The sequence below is a fragment of the Cupressus sempervirens genome, chromosome 8 (genome assembly GCF_028749045.1).
Source record: "Cupressus sempervirens isolate cs-2001-9-10 chromosome 8, ASM2874904v1, whole genome shotgun sequence".
Lineage (NCBI taxonomy): Eukaryota > Viridiplantae > Streptophyta > Pinopsida > Cupressales > Cupressaceae > Cupressus > Cupressus sempervirens.
In genome coordinates this window covers 14,238,153-14,261,659 of record NC_143125.1, presented here as the reverse complement: position 1 = coordinate 14,261,659, position 23,507 = coordinate 14,238,153, and positions in this window count along the sequence as shown.

Sequence of the window (23,507 nt, the reverse complement as noted above, 5' to 3'; positions counted from 1 at the left end):
GTTTTTTTTCTAGTTTTGGTGCACAAATTTTGCAGAATTTGCATTTTTTTGGTGATTGTACTTGCATAATCCTGCATTTTGCAAATTCAGAAGCTCCGTACGAGCACATCAGGTCACTTTTTCAGGTTCTATTTTTTTTGAAAGTGTGTATTTTTTCGTCTAATTTCTAGATCTGAAGTCAAATTTTAGGATTGTGTGGACCAATTTCTCACTTTCAGAATTAGGCCTTCTTTGGCATTGTAAAGCTTTGATTCTTTTTCAAAATTGTTGTACTTCTAAGCTATAGTGCTTGAGTGATAGATTTAAGACTCATAAGGTAGTTGTAAAAGCAAAATCAACAAGTCCACTTTGATCATTTTGACAAGTGGCTCATTGTAAACGCACTACTTATAAAGTGCCAAAGCATCTTTTTTGGGGGGGTCTTTTGATTGAGTGAAAAGGGTGGGTGTGTACTGTGTTCTTGTGTCTCTATTTTGTGCTCTTTCATTTATGCATCATGGGTTTTAAATGTCCTCCTCTAACTTCACGCAACTATTCTACTTGGAAAGATATTGCATGGAGTAGATTAATGGAAAAAGGATATATTCTTTATGTTGATGGTACAATCACTAAACCTACTAACGCTAAAGAAATCATTGATTGGAAAAGTCAAGACTAACAAGCTTTAGGTGTAATTAGGAGTTGTGTACATGGGGATCTTCTCTTTCACATTAAAAATTGTTAAGAATCTAAGGAAGCTTGGGACAAACTTGAACAGTTGTATGGTAAAGTGGATGAAGAAAAGGGATTTCAAATTGAGGATGATCTACTTCTCTTAGATCCTAAGAATTATGACACAATTCAGGATTATATCATCAAAGTCAATGAGTATAGGTTACTTCTAAACAATTGTGGAAATCCCATGAAGGATGAAAGGTTGATACATCACATCCTGAAAAAGCTACCTTCTGAGTATGCTACCTTTGTTTCAAGTTTTAATACTCACAAGTTGACCATGAGATCTGCTTACTAGAAGCCTTCCTTTGATGGATTTACAGACATGTTGATTGTTGAACAATCTCACTTGGTGGATTTTGGACTTCTCAAGTTATTTAAGACCAAAGCCTTGGTGGCTAGTGATGATTCCAAATCAAGTCAAGGGGGAAAAAGCAACAACAAGAAGAAGCAATGGAAGCAGAAAACACAATCTGAGACACAACATGACTCCTCTCAACAAGGTGGTTCTTCTTCAAATAAGAAAGGAAGTAATGAAAAGAAGGACAAAATCTTTTGTGCATATTGCAAAAAGCCAAATCATGACGAGCATCATTGCAAGACAAAAAGAATCGATGAGTTAGAAAATCTACTCAAGAAGAATAAGATTCAAGTGCCAGGTACTTCCAAGGATTCTACCCCAACCTCTTCGAAGGGTAAAGGTCAAGCACTTATGGCAAATTCAAGTTTTTCTTCGGAATGGATACTTGACTCAGGTGCCTTCTACCACATGGGTTCTTCAAAGCAAGACTTTTCTTCATTGAAGCAGTCAAAGGTGCCACACATCTTCGTGGGAGATGATACTAAAATGGAAGTTGAAGGGAAAGGACATGTTGAAATGGAAGATGGGGAATTCAAATATGTTCTCTATGTTCCAAATCTAAGCTCCAATCTCTTATCAATTTACCAAATCACTCACCTTGGAGATGGTCATAAGGTTGAGTTCCTTCCCGATTCAGTGATGGTGCCCAGTCTCAAAGATGATTCATTGGTAGCAGTTGGAAAAGTCAATGATGAAAGGAGGATTTATTCCTTCTCCCACTTTGTGCCTAAGAATTCTTCTCAAGCCTTGTTAACTAACTCTACTTCAAACAACTTATGGCATGAGCGGTTTGGTCACCTTGACTTTCGCTCTCTTCAGCAACTTTGCTCACATCACATGGTTAAAGGTCTACCTAATATCAACCTTTCTAAGGGAGAGTGTTCATCTTGTTTAGTGGATATGCATCTCAAGGAGAAGTATGATAAAGGGAAGTCTTCTCGAGCTCCAGTTGTTCTTCAACTTGTTCACATGGTATTAGCAGGACCATTTGCAGTGACTTCAGTAAGCCAAGGCCACTACATACTCACATTTGTTGATGACTTTTCAAGGTTCACTTGGGTCTTCTTCCTTCATCATAAAAATGGAGTAGTTCACAAACTTCAAGAATTCAAGGCTCATGTTGAACGCAAGTCAAGGAAATCCATCAAAGTATTAAGAGTGGACAATGAGAATAGATATGTTGATAGAAGACTTAAGAACTTTTGCAGAATTGAGGGCATTGATCTTCAAAACTCACCAGCATTCAGTCTGCACAAGACAAATGTTGCAGCAATGAGGATTAGGACTCTCAAGACCATGGCAAGTTGCATGATAAAGGCCAAGTCTCTTGATCCTACATTAGAAGTTGAAGCCATTTGCAGTGCTACTCACATACTTAACAAGTCTCCTCACCTAGCCTTAGATGGCAAGACTCCTTTTGAGGCATGGTGCAGTAGAAAACCAGTTGTGAGTCACCTTAGAGTCTTCAATTGTCCTGCTTGGGCAAACAGTTCTTCCAAGAGTTGCAAGGCACCAACACCTAGGCCTTGTACCTTTATTGGTTATGAAGACAATGCAAAATCCTACAGACTTATGGATCCCGAGACACATGAGATTTTTGTGGAGAAGGATGTTTACTTTGAGGAAAGTTCACCGAGCTTGTCCTCTACTCCTCTCCGCACATCATACACAGTGGAAACTGATAGTGACACTAGGGATAGTGCTTCAACAGGTTCAGATATGTGGGGTTCTGTCGACAGTTGTAGTGAGAGGTCACATCAGTCTAGTCCATGTGCTTATATTGCCATAGTGAAAGGTCCATCTCATCATGGTACATCTCGTCTTCCAGCTATAGCTTCATTTGACTTGGGAGATAGACTTGAGGACATACATCTTCTCATTGATGATGATACTTCTACAATTTTTGCGAGGGCTCACTCTGACCCTCATGTCCATTCTTTACATGATCAATCTTACCAGGTTGGCATGATTGTGGATCCTTATGAACAACAATTAGTGGAGGCCTCTTTGTCAGCAGAGGAGAAAGATGGTTCAGTGGAACAGGTTCAATAGACATCCTTGCCAGATCTGCATTCATTCTTTTCAGCACAGTTGGAAGGGGTGAACTTCAGCATCAGCACAGGGATACTTGAGCAGGTTTTTGGGCCACCATACATCTCCAGGACTGTACCTTGGGCATTGTTTCTTCTAAAGGGGAGGAACACCATTCTGCATTCCTCGACCAGCTTCTTCATCGGAGCAGTTTTTACCTGTTGGCATTCTTCTTTTGGGGGGGGAGCCTCTTCTGTCTCTCTTCCTTCTCTCATTCTCTTTTGTATATACTGGATGTATGTCATAATGGGGGGGGTCTTGATTACTCCATCCATCGATGCATCCTTCTCTATCTCTCTTTTTGGGGGAGGATTTTTCCCATGAGGTTTTCCCTCTTTCCCCGCTTTATGGGAGATTGCATTTCATTATGTACATGGGTACCTAACATGGCCTAAGCCGGGACCCATTCTGCATCTTCATCCTAGTTCGTAAGCTTAAGGGCATTCCCCTAAGTTGCACTTAAGGGGGGGTGTTGGTGTAAATTAGTACTTTACTATTTACACTTACTTAAGTTTACTTAGGTTAATGCATTATTTAATTATATTGCATTATTTTATTATTTTTATTTGTGAGACACTTAGGAGTTTGTGCAACCTTGTGATTTGTCATGTTGACAACACAGGAGTATGCACCTCTATTTGAGCACATGGTGTCTACAACACTATTTTGCGTGTCCCACCCTTGTAGGCTTATCCTCTCATCATCGCACTTACTTTTGTGCTTAATGGAGGATAATCCATATCTGGTGGACATGTGCTTGGTTGTATGACACATCATGATGCTAACTTCTATGCATTCTAGAAGCTCTCATGTAGCCTTTATATTCAAGAACTCCTAGTGTACTCTAAGCATCAATTATTGAATACATTGTTATTCTAATCATACTCTCTCCATTTTTGGTCTACAGTTGTGTTTGTGTTTGAGTTCTTAGTTCTTGGGTGAATTTTTCCCTTAGGAAAATTCTTACACTTTGCCTTAGGTGAATTCCTATTATGAAGAATAAGTTGTTTTCATTTGAGTCGATTGAAAGTCTAGCTAGTCTAACTAGCTATTTTCCCTCATTGATTACTCACTAGAAAAGTGAAAAAGTATTGAAGAAGGGATTTGTTTTCTCACTTTTCAAATTTTGCAATTTAGAAATTGGAGAGCTTTTCTGAAATCCTATTTCTGAAGGATTGGTTTTCTGTTTCTTGTGAGAGTTGTGAGCGTGGGATCTTTGTGAGGTCAGTCTTGTTGGATCTGGCTTAGGAACTATAGAACTTTCTGTTTCATGACTTCTAACAGTTTCAGTGGGTGATTTATTTTATTGTGCTGATTTTAGTTTCTACCCCTTTTGCTATCAGGTAGGGCTTTCCTATTTTCTTGTTTTTGCTTTATTTCAGCTTCTATTTTTGGTAGCAATTTGTTAGGAGGCTGAGAACTAGTCTTTCCCTCTATTTCTATTTTTTGGTTATGCATAGTTGGTTGGATATGAATATTTTCCCTATTTTTGGGATGGGGGTTTGGGGTTTCACATCATTCTACTGGCAGTCTTTGCATACAGTGTCTGAACCTAAATATTATTGGATTTTTAGGGTTTCTGTTGTAGACACCTAAAAACCTTTAGAAAATAAAGTATTTTTATTTTCTGAAAAAGTCCTGATGACATCATCATTTATTAATTAATTAATTTTTATGCCATTAAATCCCTTTATCTTAATTAAAAATATTTAATTAAGGAATCCCTCCCAAAAATGTTTAAATCTTATTTAAACATTATTTCTTTATTTATTAATTATTTAATTAATAAATTGACCAAAAAACCCAAAATAAATAAAAAATTTATTTTTTGCCCAAAACTTGGCCAATTTCCTTAAGACCACTAACCTCTTCCAAAATCTTCTAATCCTTCTTTAATTTTAATTAAAGGCTAATCCCATCATTTCCTACCCCTAATCCCAACTCAAAATATTTAATTAAGATTAAATATTAATCCTCATGTTTATTAAAAAAGTTTTAATAAATATCTCCTCAACCCAAACCCTTGAAATAAATAAAACTTTATTTATTTCCTAAAAATCTAATTTATCTTCATCCTAAGAAGTTCTAGACTCTTCTAGAAAGTCTTCATCCTCATCCTAGGAAATTCTAGACTATTCTAGAAAGTCTTTATCCTCATCCAAAGTCTAGACTCTTCTAGAAGATGTCTTTAAACCTAATCCTAATCCCCTCCTAACCTTGTCACATTCCCTAAACATGGGTTAAGAATTACTAACCCAAGCCAAAGTTAACAAATATCTCCTCCTTCACCCACCCTCATTAAATGCCATCCACTTGCCTATCCCTAAGCTAATCCTAAACCATCCTAATCCATCCTCTAATCATTTGCACAAGCCTAAGCAAGATTAAAACCCTCCTAATCAAGTCCAAGTCAAAATTGCTCTCATCACCCTCAAAATATCTCAACCATAAAACTTTATGAAGCCCACTAGGGCATAAATGACTCTTCCAAGCCCTTTTATTGCTCTTACAAGTAATTATGAGGGTCTTTATGAAGATTTTATCCCTTGAGCCTCCTTTTTTGACTCATCCTTCCCCTTTCCTCCATCCTCTCACCATGTGACATGTGTCACTCCTTGATTGGCTGTAAGGAAGCACAATCCATGTGCTCTCCTCTCATGCAATCTGAGCCCTCCATGAGCTTTTTCCCATCCTTGCATCTTAGCCCTCAATCCTTCAAGCCTCTTGCCTATATATTGATCCTTCCCCTTTGCAAAATAACACAATCCATGAAGTAAAGTCATAATGCCATTTTAAGAAGCCATTTTACATCAAAACCATACACTCACACCCAAATTCCAACTCCATTTAAAGCCATTTTTGAAGCATAAAGCTTGAGCATACATCCTATCTATTTAGACAAAGCTACTCAACAAGAGAGCTTCTTATTGAGAGAGTCCATTAATGGCTCATATTCTCAATTAAGAGCTCATCTTAGTCTATCTTGAAGTTTATGAATTTTGTTTAGTTTGTAGAAGCTTTATTTAAATTTGGTTTCTATTAGCATACTAACATTGCTCATATACATTTGTACTGAGAGACCAAATGGGTTTTAATTTCAAAGTTTTCCAATTTTTGGGGTTTTTACCTCATTTTGCATACCACCCTATTTTCTTGAGTTTTCTCGGCATGAGTTTGGTCATGGACCTGGATCATCCATTTGGATGTCAGTTAGACCTTTGCTACACTTTTATGTTGCATTGGGATGCATGTCACATCCATCCTCCTGAGACTATATTTGGTGGAGTGATTTTCTGTATTGTGTTCTCATCTAGTCCTTGTGTTATGATCTTCATGATGGTACTGTGCCACACACAAGTACGTGGGTGTACAATTGTCAGGTGACTTGCAAGGCCCAATATTCCATGGTATTTCCAAAATTTATGATCATTGGGGTTAGGTTGGGAATTTGCATGCCTACAGGCATTTATCAATGGATGAGCATGGCTAGGGTAGGGTAGAATATGGAGGGGGCTTCTATCTCACAGCCTAGTGATCATTGTGCCTAGAGGGTTGGCAGAGGAAGTTGCTAATCAAGTGATAACTAAATAAAATACTAGATGGTAATAAAACTTAAGATAATAAAATATGTGTGCGAGAGCCTTCCATTGAGAATATGAATTACATGACCCTAGCTTGGGCTTTTAGATGCCAAGCAACTCTCCATGATGTCATCCCCCACTTAGTAGCCTATTGAGTGTCTGACCAAGACCTGTAGTTTATGCATTATCTATGTTCTTGGTTTTAGTCATCATACTATTTGGCATGTGTGTTAGTCATGGACATTGTGCTTTATTTGTGTTTGTGATTGGATCATTATCTCCATTAGCATGGCGGGAGTGGACCTACAGGTTCCACATGGTTCGGACGTGTAGCTACCTATACCACTATTGGGGACCGGTGTACAGAGACAATCTACTATCCTAGTGTGCCCATTGTTGGATGTTTTTACATGGTACTTCGGGTTCTAGAGTATGCCTTCTTGTGATTTATGCTTTCATTGGAATGCTTGTATTTCATATTTAGATGATATTAGTTTATTGACACATTTCCTCTTTATGATGATTAGCATATGATAGATGATGTTATTTGTTTTGTAGGATTATCTTATGCTTTACTTCTAGCATGTTAGATTTCCTTATTCTTATGTTGTAGCATGTTTTAGTAGTGATGTCCTCATAAGATAGTACCAATGATCTATTTGATAGTTTGGGATGTTACATGCGAGGGATGGCTAAGGCCCATGATAGTCTTGTGATGCTATTATGTTTGGGAGGAACCATGTACTTAGTTTAGTGGTTTAGTTCATTACGATGTTGTTTTAGTTTATTACAATGTTATTTTAGTACACTGTGATGTTTCCTTTTGTACTTCCCCTTCACTGCTTGTTAGATGGTTAGATGTAGTTTTCATCTTTCAGTATTGTGTTCGAGTGTTTACACCTTGAATTGTGGATTTGGTACTCCCTGGTATGGAGGTTTTGAACTCTCTTTTACTCTCTAGTTTTTCCTTAGAGTTTTTCTTGTATTCCTAGGTGACCATGTGTTAGCATTAGGTGATACTATAAAGTGTCGCACACCCAAAAGAGATATGTTGTGCAATACCTAATTGTATTGCACGTCTCTTAGAGAAATGTCGTGCAATACTTTCCAATATCACACTCCCTTTGAAGAAGTGTCACACGATACTTGTAAAGTATCACATGCCCTTTATATAAGTATCATCCAAACCTTGAAAGTGTCACCCCCCTTCTTGAGAAAGGTTGTACAAATTGGAAAGTATCACATAGGGCTGATTTAAAGTATCACCTAGTATTTGCAAAAACCTATCTGAGTGAACAGTGGGCACTTTTCAGTTTGACCCAAACTTTTTAGGAAGTATTTTGGCTATCATCTTAGGTGCTCTTCAATCCTTTGGCATTGCATTTTGAATTTAGAATGTTTAGATTCGAATTTAACTGTGTGTTTTTCGTAGTTAGTTGTTTTGGTCAGTAGTGGCATTTGGAGATTCGTTGGTGTTGGGATGTTTGGTTAGTTTTCTATTGCGATCTTTGTGATCCTCATATGTTATATGTCATGTGCATCCATACTTTTGAAGAAAACATATTTGATGATAGACTCAATCTAATGACAGTAGCTACAAAGACCTTGATGATCAAGATGGATAAAGTGAGACTTTTGAAGAAAACATATTTGATGATTGAGATTATGAGATTCTTCAACATTAAGAGGGAGTATGACACTTTTTCTAAGGCAACACGAGAGCTTAAAAGATCAATACTCAAAGGGAGTCTAGAAATACATATTTATGACTGCATGATTTTGATGTGCCTACTCTTGAGTGCATCATGAGGAAGTATTGACTTATCAGTACAAAATCAAAAGTTTGATATCATACTTAGAGTGAGTTTGATAGGCATCCTTGGGTGAAGAGAGCTTCTAAGGAAGTAACTAAAGGACCTGACTTCCTAGGATCGATGTTTAAAGGGGAATTTTTGAGGTGCAATCTTTTGTAAATGATATCTTTTCTATGAGGAGAAGTTCTAAGTGAAATTCCTTTTAATGCATTCATTTTTGTGAGAAAGAATTGAGGTGAAAGCCTTTGTACCACTCTTTGACTTGGTTCATGATGGTTACTATTTTGTATATGATATGTAATGAAGGTGACAATCTTTTATTGACATATATAAACAGAAGGGAATCATTTTAAGATGACAATCTTATAAATGGTAGACTTGCTATCATGAAAGACTTCATTAAGTTGTTGTCCTAGAATGTTCAAAGTCATGATAACAAATGTATCATAATAGACTTCATTAATTTGTTATTACATAAATATTGAATTTTTGAAATTGTGTGTTATGAAAGGTGATGATCTTTCATATGTGTGAGATCACTATTGTAAGGTGATGACTTTATCAATAGTTGATCTATCTTCTAACACCAAAATGTGTTGGAGCAAGTGTTACATGGTTCTTTGGGCTAGATTTTGTCAGGCATCTTGATAACCAACTTATCATGGTTCTTTAGGCCAGGTTTTTCCAAACGCCTTGATAACCAAATCATCATGGTTCTTCCGACCAGATTTTTTCGGATACTATGAAAATAAATTGTTATGGTTCTTTAGGTCATATCTTGCCAAACACCATAACTTAAATCTTTCATAGACCACACTTAAAGTGGTATTTAAATCTTGTATTCTAATTGCTTCAATTCTTTTTTGCTAAAGAGGGAGTGTTGAGAATTTTATCCTTATAGTGAATTGAATATCATACTAAGATGATATCTCTACATATACTTGAGAGCATAATGTGTTCTATTACAAATCCTCCCTAGCTAAGAGGGAGTGTTAAGATTATAGCTACAGTTAGATTGATTTAATCATAAAAAACAATGTTGATATAATACATAATATATAATAATATTATAATAATTATATATATGTATGAATGCATGTATGTATGTATGTATAAAGTGGTATTTAAATCTTGCATTCAAATTGCTTCAATTCTTTTTTGCTAAAGAGGGAGTGTTGAGAATTTTATCCTTATAGTGAATTGAATATCATACTAAGATGATATCTCTGCATATACTTGAGAGCATAATGTGTTCCATTAAAAATCCTCCCTAGCTAAGAGGGAGTGTTAAGATTATAGCTACAGTTAGATTGATTTAATCATAAAAAAAAATGTTGATATAATACATAATATATAATAATATATAATAATATATATATATATATATATATATATATATATATATATATATATATATATATATATATATATATATATATATAGTATAATATAATACATATGTTATATTGTGATTTATATTGTTAAATAACAATGATTAATCATAGAGACATGTCTCCTACTCTTATATTTATAAGAAGTTGGGATCTGCATTTGTAACAAACCAATAACCATGGCAGTGTAATTACATTTGTAGAAATTGATCCATGTTACTTAACAAACTCTTGATTCTAGATTAGAGAGTTCACATGATATAGGATCTCTTGATAGGTTTCACTCTTTGGAGCATGAAGTTTGATTTGTGGAGTTGAAGCTATCATGTTTTTTTCCCAAGTTATGTAGATGGGAGTTTTGACATTTGGAGTGGTTAGTGCTCTTGGTATCAGGTACTTTGGTAGACTAACCATGGAGGTGCTGTTGAAAACTAAGAGGCTTGAGTGAGGCTATAGTTCTCATGGTTTAGATAATATTTTTAAAGAGATAGTTTCTCTTTGGAGGTTTCAACATGAAGTCTGAGGAGCCTATACCTATGGTTGGACATGAGTTCATTATAGACTAGTGGATATTGTTATTGGAGAAGAGTCATTGTGACTTGGTGTATCCTGGAGGAAAATTCTCACTTCCCACTCTTGGTCTAATTGAAAGATTTATCTCCTTGTGCATTTGCATTTAGGAGATGGTTGATATTGTTCTTAGTTTTGGAAATTTTTTACTTTGATCTTGTTTTTATAAGGGTTTTCATTGATGTTGTTTGGGTCTTGTAAATGCTCTCATATGGGGAGGTAAAGGGGATTATAATTGACATAGCTAAACACTTGGTGGTGTTGGTCGAAAGATGAGTTATGATATACATAGGTGTTTCTTCCAAGAAAGGAATTGGAAGAGGTCATGATATTTTGCAACACGCTGGTTGCAATTTGGAGATCAACTCAAGTTATTGCCACAACTATTTATATGTTTATTGGTAGATTGAGTCAACTTTTGGTTGACATTGCTCATACAATTTGAGTGGTAGTCTGAGCTCAATATTTTAGCATAGATATACCGATATTTTATAGTTGGTTGGATGTGATTAGACAATGGTTGTGGTTGCTATTATAAATGTGATGATTGTTGATTGATAACTTTCTTACCATGGGATTTGGTAAGGGAAAGCCGAGTTTGAGTGGGAGGTTGTTTAGATATGAGGTTACAACATGAGTTGAAATTCAAGAGGGAGGTTGTTGGATGTGAAGTCCAACTCTTCATTTCATGTTCCTTGACTTTTTTAATTTCCTATTTAACTCTTCATCTTATGTTGAAGACTATAGAATAAATACAAGGGCAAATCCATGTGTATGTAACTTGCACTGATTGAAGAAATAATTAGCTTTTCTCTCAGTGTGGGTGTAGCCACAACTTGTGGTGAACCATGACAAATCTTGTCTCTTGTCTCTATTTGTGTGTTCTCAATTTGTCTCTTAAAAATTAATTAACACTATTTGCAGGGGATACTTAAAGACAGAAAAAAGATTATTGTTAAGAATCTCTTTGTAACACAATCAACAAAAGCTATGGAAGAATTCCTTTCAAAAATTGAGATTGTTAGTGGCTCTCTGCATAGAAATCTCATTTTTTTGCTTGGGTGTTGTAGTGAGGGGCAGGAACAATTTCTAGATTACGAGTTTACTCCAAGAAGGAGTCTTGACAAGCATTTGTTTGGTAATGATTAATGAGTTCAACTCACTTCTTTAAAAAAATGATATCCAATTATAATATTTCACGCTTTCATTCCATGGTGACTGAAACTCTGGGAGTAAGTAGGAGAGGGGGGAATTTGTCTCAAATGGATAAATTATTTCAAAATATTAACAAACACAACTCATGGTCTTGTACCTTTGCATGAACATTCTCACTTTCCAATTGTACATAGAGATATCAAAACTCCCAACATTCTTCTTGATGAAAACCTGCAACCTAAAATAATAGATTTTGGACTAACCAAATATTTCCCAGAAGGCAAGACACATCTTACAACCACTGTTAGTAGAACCATGTAAGTCATTAACCAATTTACTTGTCCTTTGAAAATGCATTAAGTTTTCCTCTTGTCTAATTTAAGCTTGCTATATTTTAACCATCCTTTAAGATTGTTTTGCAATTTATGAAAAATAGTGTATCTTTAGGAACTACTAAAAGAAGCTAGCATTACAACACTCAACTATTATATAATCTCATAAACTCACATTAAATATAGTGGATATACTACTCCTAAATATTTGTGCATGGCCAATTAACAAAAAAAATAGATTTTTATAGATACGGAGTTGTTGTCCTAGATATCATGAGTGGAAAGGAGTGCAACAATATTGACTTCACATCCCTTGGACCTTCTTTTGCAATTGGTATGTATGCTTCTTAAATTTATACCCCAACATATGAAATGAAATGATATTCATTGTTCACAACCAGTCTAGTAGATATTTTGTAGAATCTATTGGAGTTGAAATCAAACATAAAAATATATAAATTATAAAGTTACTTTCTATAATATAAAAACTTATATATGCATCGACAAATAACTAAAATAGGCCAGAATGATCATACAAGAAGACCCACATTAGTATAGACAAATAGATCTTTAATCTGATTGTAGTGACCCATATTGAAAGAAATATAAGATTACCAATTTATTTTTGCCTACAATTTGATGCTGATCATGAAGGGGTAAGAGACATGTCCCTATGACCAAATCTACCAATGTCATTTAGAAAATGATTTGACATGAAAGCAAATGTTGATGTTATCCATTTGCATGAAACATTCTACGTTGATGTTAATATTTTTGGTTTCCTTGGTTCTCTTGCATCTTAATGATGAACCATGTAGTATGATCTCAAACGTTGATGGTAAAAAATTATTACACAATCGAACCTAGAAACAAGAATTCATTCTATTTGGAGTCAACACGAAAAGTTGCTGGCCTAATGAGCTTCAAGAGGGAAGCTAGCAAATAATGTTGTGTTTATTCTTTGAGATCAATTGAGTTCTTTAGTTATATTAATATTAAGTATCTAACATTATATTGAGCCCTGATCCTATTTCTCGTTTTGGTTCTATTTTTTTAAAACTATAGTAAACCCACATCTTTAGCTTCTCTACCTTTGTTCTTATTAATCCCAAAACTATTATTTTGTGATGGATTTGTTTCCTAGAAAAAGGGTGGGATTATGGAAAAATTCCCAAATACATGACAGTCCCAAGTGACTTTTCTGAGCTGAAATCAACTAATTTACCATTGACATTCATGGGAACAAGAAAATTCATCAACTAGTACGCCTATTGGATGTTGTGAAGAATGTATCATGATTGGATGTTGTGAAGAATGTATCATGGGTGACTGCCAACATAAATTAGCAAAAAGGTCTTCTTACAAATCTTGAAAATGAATTTTTCAGTATCATTAGTTTAAAGTGGATATGAAAATATTATCAAATAAGAAAAAGCAAAAATGGGAATAGGAATAGCTATTCCAATAATAGGTTTTTTTTGAATGGACGTATGCTCATTTTAGGGGCAAAATGAGAATATGTATTCCTATTCCTAGTTTTGATTGGGTGCACTGAACAAAGAATAGAAATCATATTCTAATTTCCTATTCCTATTATGGTTTTATTCCAACAACCAAACGAGACTTTAGTTTAGGATTTAGGATTTGGGGTTGGTATTTTAGATTAGGGCTTTCTATTTTAAAATTATGATTTAGTTTGAGATTTATGATTTTAGATTTAGTATTTGTGATTAGGTTTAATATTGGGCTTTAAGAATTATGGTTAGGATAGTTGTAGTATCTAGCTTCAAGTTTTTGAATTCTATATACCATTTTTTCCATCAATGTGATATGTCAAATAAATTATATAACTTATTTTCTTAACCTTGAAAATAACTTTCAACAAATCTGTCCTTCTACTAAAATTTGATGAATTTAATTAACTCATGTACCCAAATGGTCAGGTGCAAAAAATTACCTTTTTAACATATTACATTAAAAAAATGTATTCTCATAGAAAATTATTTTATTATCACTTTCTTAAATTATTTTATAAAATAAAATAAAGAAATTATTATTCTATACTCTATAAAAGAAAAATACATTTTTAAGATAAAATTATTTTACTATGGCATCCAACTTTTTAAATTTCATATGAAATTAATTTAAACTATTTTCTTGCTATTCCTACTATTGTGTGCAAATAAAATATGAAACATGACAAATTTTCTTCTATTCTATTTAAGAAATTTATTTTATTATTCATTCTAATTATGCAATCAAAATAAATCCATTCGCTTATAAAATAGGCAAATATGTTTTGTATCATGAAAATTATGAAATTTTATTCTATTAAACAATATAATAAGAATATTTTCATTTTATATTTGATTAAATAATGATACTTTCTAAATTAATTTTTTACCACTTCTAACTATTTTATTAGGTAAAGTAACTATATTATAAAATTAAAAAAATGTATTTAAAAAAATACTATTACAGATAACTGATCAAAGACATCTTTCATGTGATAAATTCTATAGTTCTCGACCATATACAATTGTGCGGTTTCGAGAATTCTTGGGTGAACAAAAATATTGTGCAATTTTGTGCATCGAAGGAACTACATTGAATGAGTCAAATATTGAATGAATATCTTTCTTCTCATTCGACACTTGCAAGTCAAAAAGTGTGGTGCATTTTCGTGCCTGCATAGGATTGTAGGATTGTTTGAAGCAAAGGGACTCCTTGTTACAATCTCGCAATGTTGTATATTTTTGTGCATTGAAGGAACTACATCAAATGAGTCAATTATAAAATGAATATCTTTCTTCTCATTTGACATTCATAGGTTGAAAACTATGGTGCATTTTCGTGCCTGTGTAGGATCGCAAGATAGTTTGAAGCAAAGGGACTCCTTGTTGCAATCTCACGATGTTGTCTACATCAAATGAGTCAAATATCAAATGAATATATTTCTTCTGATTTGACATTCATAGATCAAAAACTATGGTGCATTTTTGTGCTTGTGTAGGATTGCAGGATTTTTTGAAGCAAAGAGACTCCTTGTTGTGATCTCATGATGTTGTGCAGTTTCATACATTAAAGGAGCTACATAAAATGAGTCAAATATGGAATGAATATCTTTCTTCTCATTCAACATTCAAAGGTCAAAAAATGTGTTACATTTTTGTGCCTGTGTAGGATTGCAACATTGTTTGAAGTGAAGGGACTCCTTATTGCGATCTCGCTTCATGATGTTGTTCAATTTTTTGAGTTGAAGGGACTACACTAAATGAGTCAAATATCAAATGAATATCTTTCTGCTCATTTTCCATTCACAGGTCAAAAATTGTGGTGCATTTTTGTGCTTATGTAGGATTATAGGATTGTTTGAAGTGAAGGGACTTCTTGTTGTGATCTCATGATGTTGTGCATCAAAGGAACGATAAAATCTTCATACGATAAGCTACTCCTTCAATGTTGAAACACACAATTTAGTATAATAATTTTAAAATGAGAAAATAATAATAATATAAAATAATAATAAGTGAAAAAATTTAAAAATAATATAATTATAAAAGAAGGATTATCTTTTAGAACTAAATTATGCATTCTGCATGTGATGAATTTCAATCAGTCAAATTGGATAGATGAAGTTAGGTATGGTTAAATCGTGACAAAGAATTCTTTATTTACTCCATTTGTTATGTCAAAGATGGATGGTATGTATGTATATTTCTAGTTTTTTAGTACGGATGGACATGAGGATATTCATGTCCTTTTAAATAATACTACCTCCTTTCTTTTTATTATAAATTACTTTCTCCATGTGCCATGCTTTTACTCATCATTCTTGTAGCTATGTGATTATTATCGCTCCCAAAACTACTTTAGCCTTGGAGTGATGCTTCTTCTATATGCCCAAATATATTGTAATGTCACTTTTCAATCAAAATTCAACAAAAGCAAATTGTCACTTCTTCAACAATGATTTTGCCTAAGCTATTCTCCGCAAAGAACTCTGATTGCATTGTTGTATTTGAATAGTCTTTTTGTAAGAACTAGCCTTACAACAATATAGTCAAAGATAAAAAAATTTCTTAAAATGCAAAAAAACAATTCCACATCATTAAATGATGACATAAGATAAATCAAGCATCTAGTATATAAAAATGATTAATCAAAGTTAACAACTGTTAGCTCAAAGTACAACTCTTAATATAGTGTTGTTCATAAATAAGAGTACAATTAGACAATAAATAACTCATCATAAAATGAAGTGGCTGATTTTGATGAAAGAATCATTACATCATAAGAAGTGAGGTGCTAAAACACCATAATTATAAATCACATATTCTTCACAGATTTGAAGAATGATACATTACTAACTTAAGCAAGGAAACATAGAAGATGCTATGAATGTGGGCTAAAGTAGGCAACATAGCAAGCCAATAAATAATTGGGTTGATAACTTCTAGAACCTTGAATGGGCCAAAAAATCTTAGAGCAAGCTTAGAGCTCTTGCCTAATGAGATTGAACTTTTATGCGGTCTAACCCTTAGAAACACCTTATCTCTAATCTGGAACTATCAAAAAGTAAATTTCTTGTTTGCATAACTTTTCTATCGATCTGTTTCCTCTTTCAATTGAATGCGGATTAAGATCACCTCCTCTTCCATCTCCTTTATCATCTTAGAGCCCACAATAACCTTGTCCTCTACCTTATCCCAACTAATAAGAGTTTGATACTTCCATTTGTAAAGAGCTTCAAATGGAGCCATACCCAAAGAAGAATGATAAGAATTGTTATAGGAAAACTCCACTAATGGAAAATACTCCTCCCATTTGTACTACTGATCCATGTAGTACGTGCATAAAAAATCTTCAAGCACCTAATTCAACCTCTTAGTTTGCCCATCAGTCTCAAGGCAGTAAGCTATGCTAAAGTTCAGGCGTGTACCGAAAGAAGAGTTCAATGTTGTCCAAAACCTTGAAGTTATTTGGGTATCCCTATTAGAGATGATGGTTTCTAGAATACCATGCAGTCAAAAAATCTCTTGGGCAAACTTTCTTTCCAAAACTAGAGATCTATCCTTCAGATTGCTAGGAATGAAGTGGGAAACTTTAGTTAATTTGTTGACTACGACCAAGATGACATCATGCTTGCATCGAGTCGTGGGTAAACCTTTAACAAAGTCCATGCTAATAACCTACCATTTATACTATGGAATCTCATGTGGGTACAAAAGACCTAAAGGATGGACATGCTCAGCCTTAACATGCTGACATTTTAAACACTGGGCAACAAACTCTACCACATCCCATTTGAGTCCCAACCAGAAGTATAAAGGTCTCAAATCAGCCATCATCTTGTTTATCCCTAGGTGCCCTAAAAATGGAGTGCAATGCATCTCCTCAAGAACAACTTTCCACAACCCTTTCAATAGGGAACATAAATCTTGTTCTAGTACTTAAGCACACCATCATCATCAAAATAATAGTCATGAAAACAAGAATCAGAGGCATTAGTGTCCAAAACTGACTTCACTTATTCATAATGAGTATCTCTAGGAAGGTACTAAAGAATATACTCTCTCATACAAGTTCAAGATGAAGTGATTATGGTGATATGCCTCTTGTGTCTAAGTGCATCTGCTACCCCATTCTCTTTGCCTTTAATATACTCTATGCCAAAATTATACTCACTGAGGAATTCAAGCCACTGCCTCTATCTAGCATTTAGATTAGGTTGAGTGAAAATATATCTCAACCCCATATAATTAGTCTTAAGCTCAAATGGCTTTCCCAACAAGTAATGCCACCACATCTACAAAGCATGTACTATCATAGCAAATTCTAAATCACGAGGAGCATAATTTACTTCATGCAATTTGAGCTTCTTGGACTTATAAGAAACAACATTACTGTCCTGCATCAATACACCCCGAGCCCATCTCTAGAAGCATCTGTTGTGACAAAAAAATGTCCATTCGGTTCAAGTATAACCAAAATAGGAGCGGTAATTGTATATGTGAAAATGCGGCCTATGCTATCACACACACTTCAACACGGTCATTGCATGCAGATTCATCTCGAAATGAACATTGGATTGTTCTTCTGAAAATTGACTAGCAAAGCAACCTGTTGCCTTCTATCTAGAGGGAATTGCTTATCAAATATCCTCAGATCTGAGGTATTTAAGCAACCAGACCCTGTAAGAATGAAGGATTTAAGAAATGAAATTAATCTATATGAGTATGCAAATTAATCTAGAATGAAAGATGCATTGTAATCTAAGAACAAATAAAGCAAGCTAGATTAAGCATATGCATGATTAAACTAAAATGAGATTAAACTAAGAATGAGAATGTATGCAAGAAATGTAAGCAAACGTTAGCATGAATTTCAACAGCGATTCGATGCAAATTCTCCAAATTCATCCTCTCAAAATGAAGAGATGAGGGTCTCTTAAATAGACTCTCCTGGAATCCATCAACGGTTGAGATCGATTTAGATCAACGGTCAGGATTGAAGATGAGGTTCAGGCATAAAGGGAGATTCCCAAATTAAAGGGAGTTAACAGACTTAATTTGAGTAAAATAAGGAGTTAACTGTTTTAATTTGAGTAGAAAAAGGAGTTAACTGATTTAACTCATTTTTGATCAATAGTGAACTGGAAATTTCCCTTCTTGAACTGAAGAGAGATTTTGTTGAGATATTTAATTTAATAAAATGAGATATGCTGTCATAATTACTTTTTCTATTTAATTAAATAATCTTTAATTAATTAGAGACACTTTTATTTAATTAAATAACTTCATTTAATTAATTAGGAATGGCTTCCCATTTAATTAAATAACTTTGTTTAATTATTTAGAAGTAAGTACTCCATTTAATTAAATAATTTCTTTTAATTAATTAGAAATACATTTCCCATTTAATTAAATAATTACATTTAATTAATTAAAATAGTCGTATTTATTAAATTAAATAAATTTAATTCCATAGTACATTAGCCTTAGGATATAATTTAATTTAATTAAAGTATAAATACTTAATAATTAAATTAAATATTAATCAATAGGTTTAATGTGACTAATATGAGTAAATACTATAGGAATTAAATAATAAGCATGATGAATGTAGATTTAGGTTTTCTGCATTTGACAATTAAGTCAAGTAGTGAATAGCAGAATGGGAATTGCCTATTAGAATAGGACTTTGAAATTATCAGAAATAGACCAGAATTGGTATAATGGCAATGAGCCAATTTTGGGGTATTACAATAGTAAGCCTTTGTTTAAGAAATTGAAAGGATTTTTCACATGCTTCTGACCACTCAAATCTTTTACCCTTGTGCTGAAAAGATGTGATTGGTGTTGCTATGCTAGAAAATCGCTTAACGAATTTCCTATAATACCTAGCAAGACCCATAAAAATCCTAACTTCGCTTATGTTCTACAAAGTTGGCCATTCAAGGATGACTTTAATCTTTGCAGGGTTCACTGCTATGCTTTCAATTGATAAAGTATGCCCTAAGTAGTGGATCTCCTTCTGGTAAAATGGACACTTAGAGAGTTTCCCATACAACTTCCTCTCTCTCAAATGCTACAAGACTATGCATAAGTGCTCTTCGTACTCTTCTAAATTCTTGGAGTATATTAAAATATCATCAATAAATATCTCCATGAATTTATCAAGATAATCTCTAAATATGTTGTTCATCATGTTCATGAAAGAGACAAGTGCATCTTTCATTCCGATAGGTAAGAATAAAAATTCATAATGCCCATAACTTGATCTAAAATTTTTCTTATGTATGTCTTCCTCCTGAATTTGGAGTTGGTGATATCTAGATCTCAAATGAATTTTTGAGAATATAGTAGCTCCCTTCATTTGATCAAAAAGTTCATCAATTCTTGGAAGAGGATACTAATTCTTTATGGTATCAGAGTTGTGTTTTAACCCTAGGCCCTTCGACTACTGTGCTAACATGCACTAATGTGATCCAAGTGTTTGAGTTACCATCATGGCCACAAGAGCTAACTGTAGAGGTAGGTCCAAGAGTAGTGCACAAACTAAGGAACCTAATGAGAGGCTAGATCAGATTATGGGACTATTGACCCAATAGGGGGCTTTTTTGCAGTAACAAGGTTAAAGGATGGATAACTTAGAGCATGGGAAGCATGAACAAGATCAGTGCACTTGTTGGAAATAATCAAGACTAACAAGGTTACTAAGAGGGGAGGGGTGAATCAGTAACCCTAAAACTTTAATTCAATTCTGCATAATATCATATTTACCTTTCATTCATCTAATCTACTATATGCATGAAAAAATAAACATTTGTAACACATGAACACACTAATTTGGTGACCCAGAAACCTTCCAATTAGAAAGTAAAACTGGGGTGGGGATGATGCTCACAAAACTTCAATATTGCAATATAAAGTTGGCCGGTTAAGGCTTACAATGATCACTTCTAATGATCTTACCTATTAGGAGCAAGTAGGATTGCTAGATCCACCTTGTTAGTGTTAGAGTAAATAATTAATTATTAATTATTTATTCTATTACTTAAGCTTACTTAGGTTAATGCATATTTAGTATTTAATGCATGTAGTGGTTGTTGTTGACAACTCGGGAGTTTTCTCCTTTTTTAGCATATTCCACTTTTTGAGGATATGTGCTGAGTTGTCGTTTTTGTCCTCTACCTCCTTCCAGCTTGTTCTACAAGCTTCCATGAGGCCTTTTTAAACGGTCTCTCTCTCATTGTAAATCATTCCATTCACATAGCAATCTCATTTTCCTATTGTGAAATATTTTTCTCTTGCATTGTTTGCTTCATACTCTTGCTCTTTCGGTTTCTCTTCAGCAAGCTATTTGCATGCAGGTGATCTTGGCGACTGCGGAGTTGGATTTCATCAACTCCTACATGGTATCAGAGCCTCCCTGCTGCTTCTTGTTTGAAGGATTTGTGAAGCCGTGATTCGAAGTCACAAACCCTAGTTTGTTTGTGCATTTTTTCTTCAAATCAGGGCTAGAGCGAATTTTTGGAGCACTTTCAGCCCAAACGGGCATCACCATTGGATCCGGAAGGCCATTTATAGTCAAAATTCATATAAAACTTTCCATTTTTGGAGATAGAGCTCCGGAAGGCAAAAATTTTTTACATCGAAGCTTCTGTACGGACTGTACGGACGACTTGCGATTTTAAAATTTAAAAAAAAGAGGAGGCGCTCCGCCAGGGCACCACCGGCGGGCCAACCCGACACCGCCAGCACTCCGCCACCAGCACAGCACCACCGGCGGGCCAACCTGTTTTCGGCCGCCGCAGCGCCTCCGACAGGCCGCTCCGCCAGCGGCCCCTGCCGCGGTGCCACCCCCTCCTGTCCGCCGCCCGGGCGCAACAGCCTCCGCAGACAGCGGCGCCGCCGGGTTTTCCTCCCGGGCACCACCACCGGCGGGTGATATTCCTCCGACGCCGTCTCCAACTTTTCTGACCATGACGTCACTTTTCTGACGCTGACGTCTTTTCCAGTCAATGACGTCATTTTTCGGACAGTGACGTCTTTTTTCGGTAATCAGATTTTTTTTGCCGGCGACTGGTCTGTGACGGGCATACGGCCGTCAAATTTATGCCAGTGTCTGTAATTTTCCAGCAAGTGCATTTTTGGAGCAGCAGTCGGTTTTTTGGCTATAACTTGAGCATACGGAGGTCTTTTTCTGATCCGAAAGAAGCGTCGGAAAGCTGACTCAGAGACAGACACATTGGTGCTAGTTTCGCACGACTTTGAGTTCGTTTGAGCTTCCATTTTTTGTGTCAAAGTAGAGGCTTCTGTTTCCTATTCTGCATCAACAAATCCAGGTTCCTTTCCAGTTTTTGCTTTCCTTAGTTGTTTTTTTGTGGTATTTGAGAGATATTTTTGTATGTTTGTGGGGGGGTGTCTTTCTTTTCTGTAATTTACTTCAGTTAAGACCCTTCTACTTCCGTCTTCTTCTTTCTCTCAATGGCGGATCCATCTATATCCCGTCTCACACCACACAACTACCACACATGGAAGGCACAAATGACTAGACTTCTAATGTCAAGAGGTCTATGGTCTTGTCTGGATGAGCATCAGCGTAATCTCCAACGACCTTTTGAGATTCTACAACACAGGAACAAGATGGATGAAGCCATGGGGCTTATTGCACTCAACATTTCAGACAGCTTGTTGTTTCACTTGGATGGTTTGACTACTCCACGAGCTTATTGGCTAAGATTTCAAACTTTGTTTGGACAAGTAAATGAGTTTCGAGCACTTCAGCTAGATGCAGAATTGACTTCTTTGACACCTGATCACTTTCCCACCATTGAGGACTTCTTGATGAAGTTCAAATCTCTACGTACACTTTTGCAGGGATGTGGGAAGAACAAAACAGATGATGAGTGTATCTTTTTGGTACTCTCAAAGTTAAAGGGACAGTATCAGATCTTCTCTTCCACTTTCTACTCCACTATGGATGCCTTGGGTGATAGACATAGGATGCCTTCATTTGAGATATTTTGTAATCGGTTAACCCGTGAATAATCGAAGATTACTCAAATGGATTCACTTTCAAGTTCTCAGTCACAGGTATTGCTTTCCAAGGTTACACAGGAACAGAAGTTGAAGCAGCTATCAGATCCCTCTTCTACTAGTTCATCATCTTCTAACAAGAAGGAGAAAAAGAAGACCGCAACTCCTACCTGTTCCTATTGTGGGAAAGGATCTCATGATGAGGCACGTTGTTTTCAGAAGAGATGTGATGGCTATGAGAAACAGATTGCTGATTTGCACGCTCTCCTTCAGAAGAGCACTATTTCCTCTCCATCCTCTTCTACCTCACAAGGGTCTTCTTTTCAGGCTTCTTCCACCTCTTCAACATCTACATCAAATCTTGGAAAGGGTCATGCATTACAGGCTTCTATTGCATCTTCTTCACAGGTTCCTTGGATACTGGATTCAGGTGCTTCTCACCATATGACATCTTCTCAAGGTGTCTTCTCCACTCTTGAGGCTTCTCCTATTCCTCACATTCTCATGGGGAATAACACTGCATTACCAGTTTGTGGGAAAGGTTCAGTTCACATCCAAGATGGTATATTCAATGATGTATTGTATGTTCCATCTTTGTCTGCCAACCTTCTCTCAATTTCTCAGATTACACGCAGTGGATCAGGGAAGACAGTTGAGTTCACTACTGATTCAGTCTTCATTCGAGATCGTGCTACAGGAGATCTTATTGCTACAGGGGCAGTTGATCCTTCCACTCATCTCTATACCTTCTCACACTTTGGTCCACCATCTCCTTCGCAGGAGCATTGTGTGGTGCAGTCAGGACACTTGAACCTTTGTACTGTTCCTGAGATCCCTACTTTGACTGCCACACCACAACCAGATGAGGGCTTTTCCTCTCTACAAGATTCTCCTTCCGCTCTACCTGATCTTCCAGCTTCATTTATTGAGACTCCAGGTACACTTGTGGCCGAC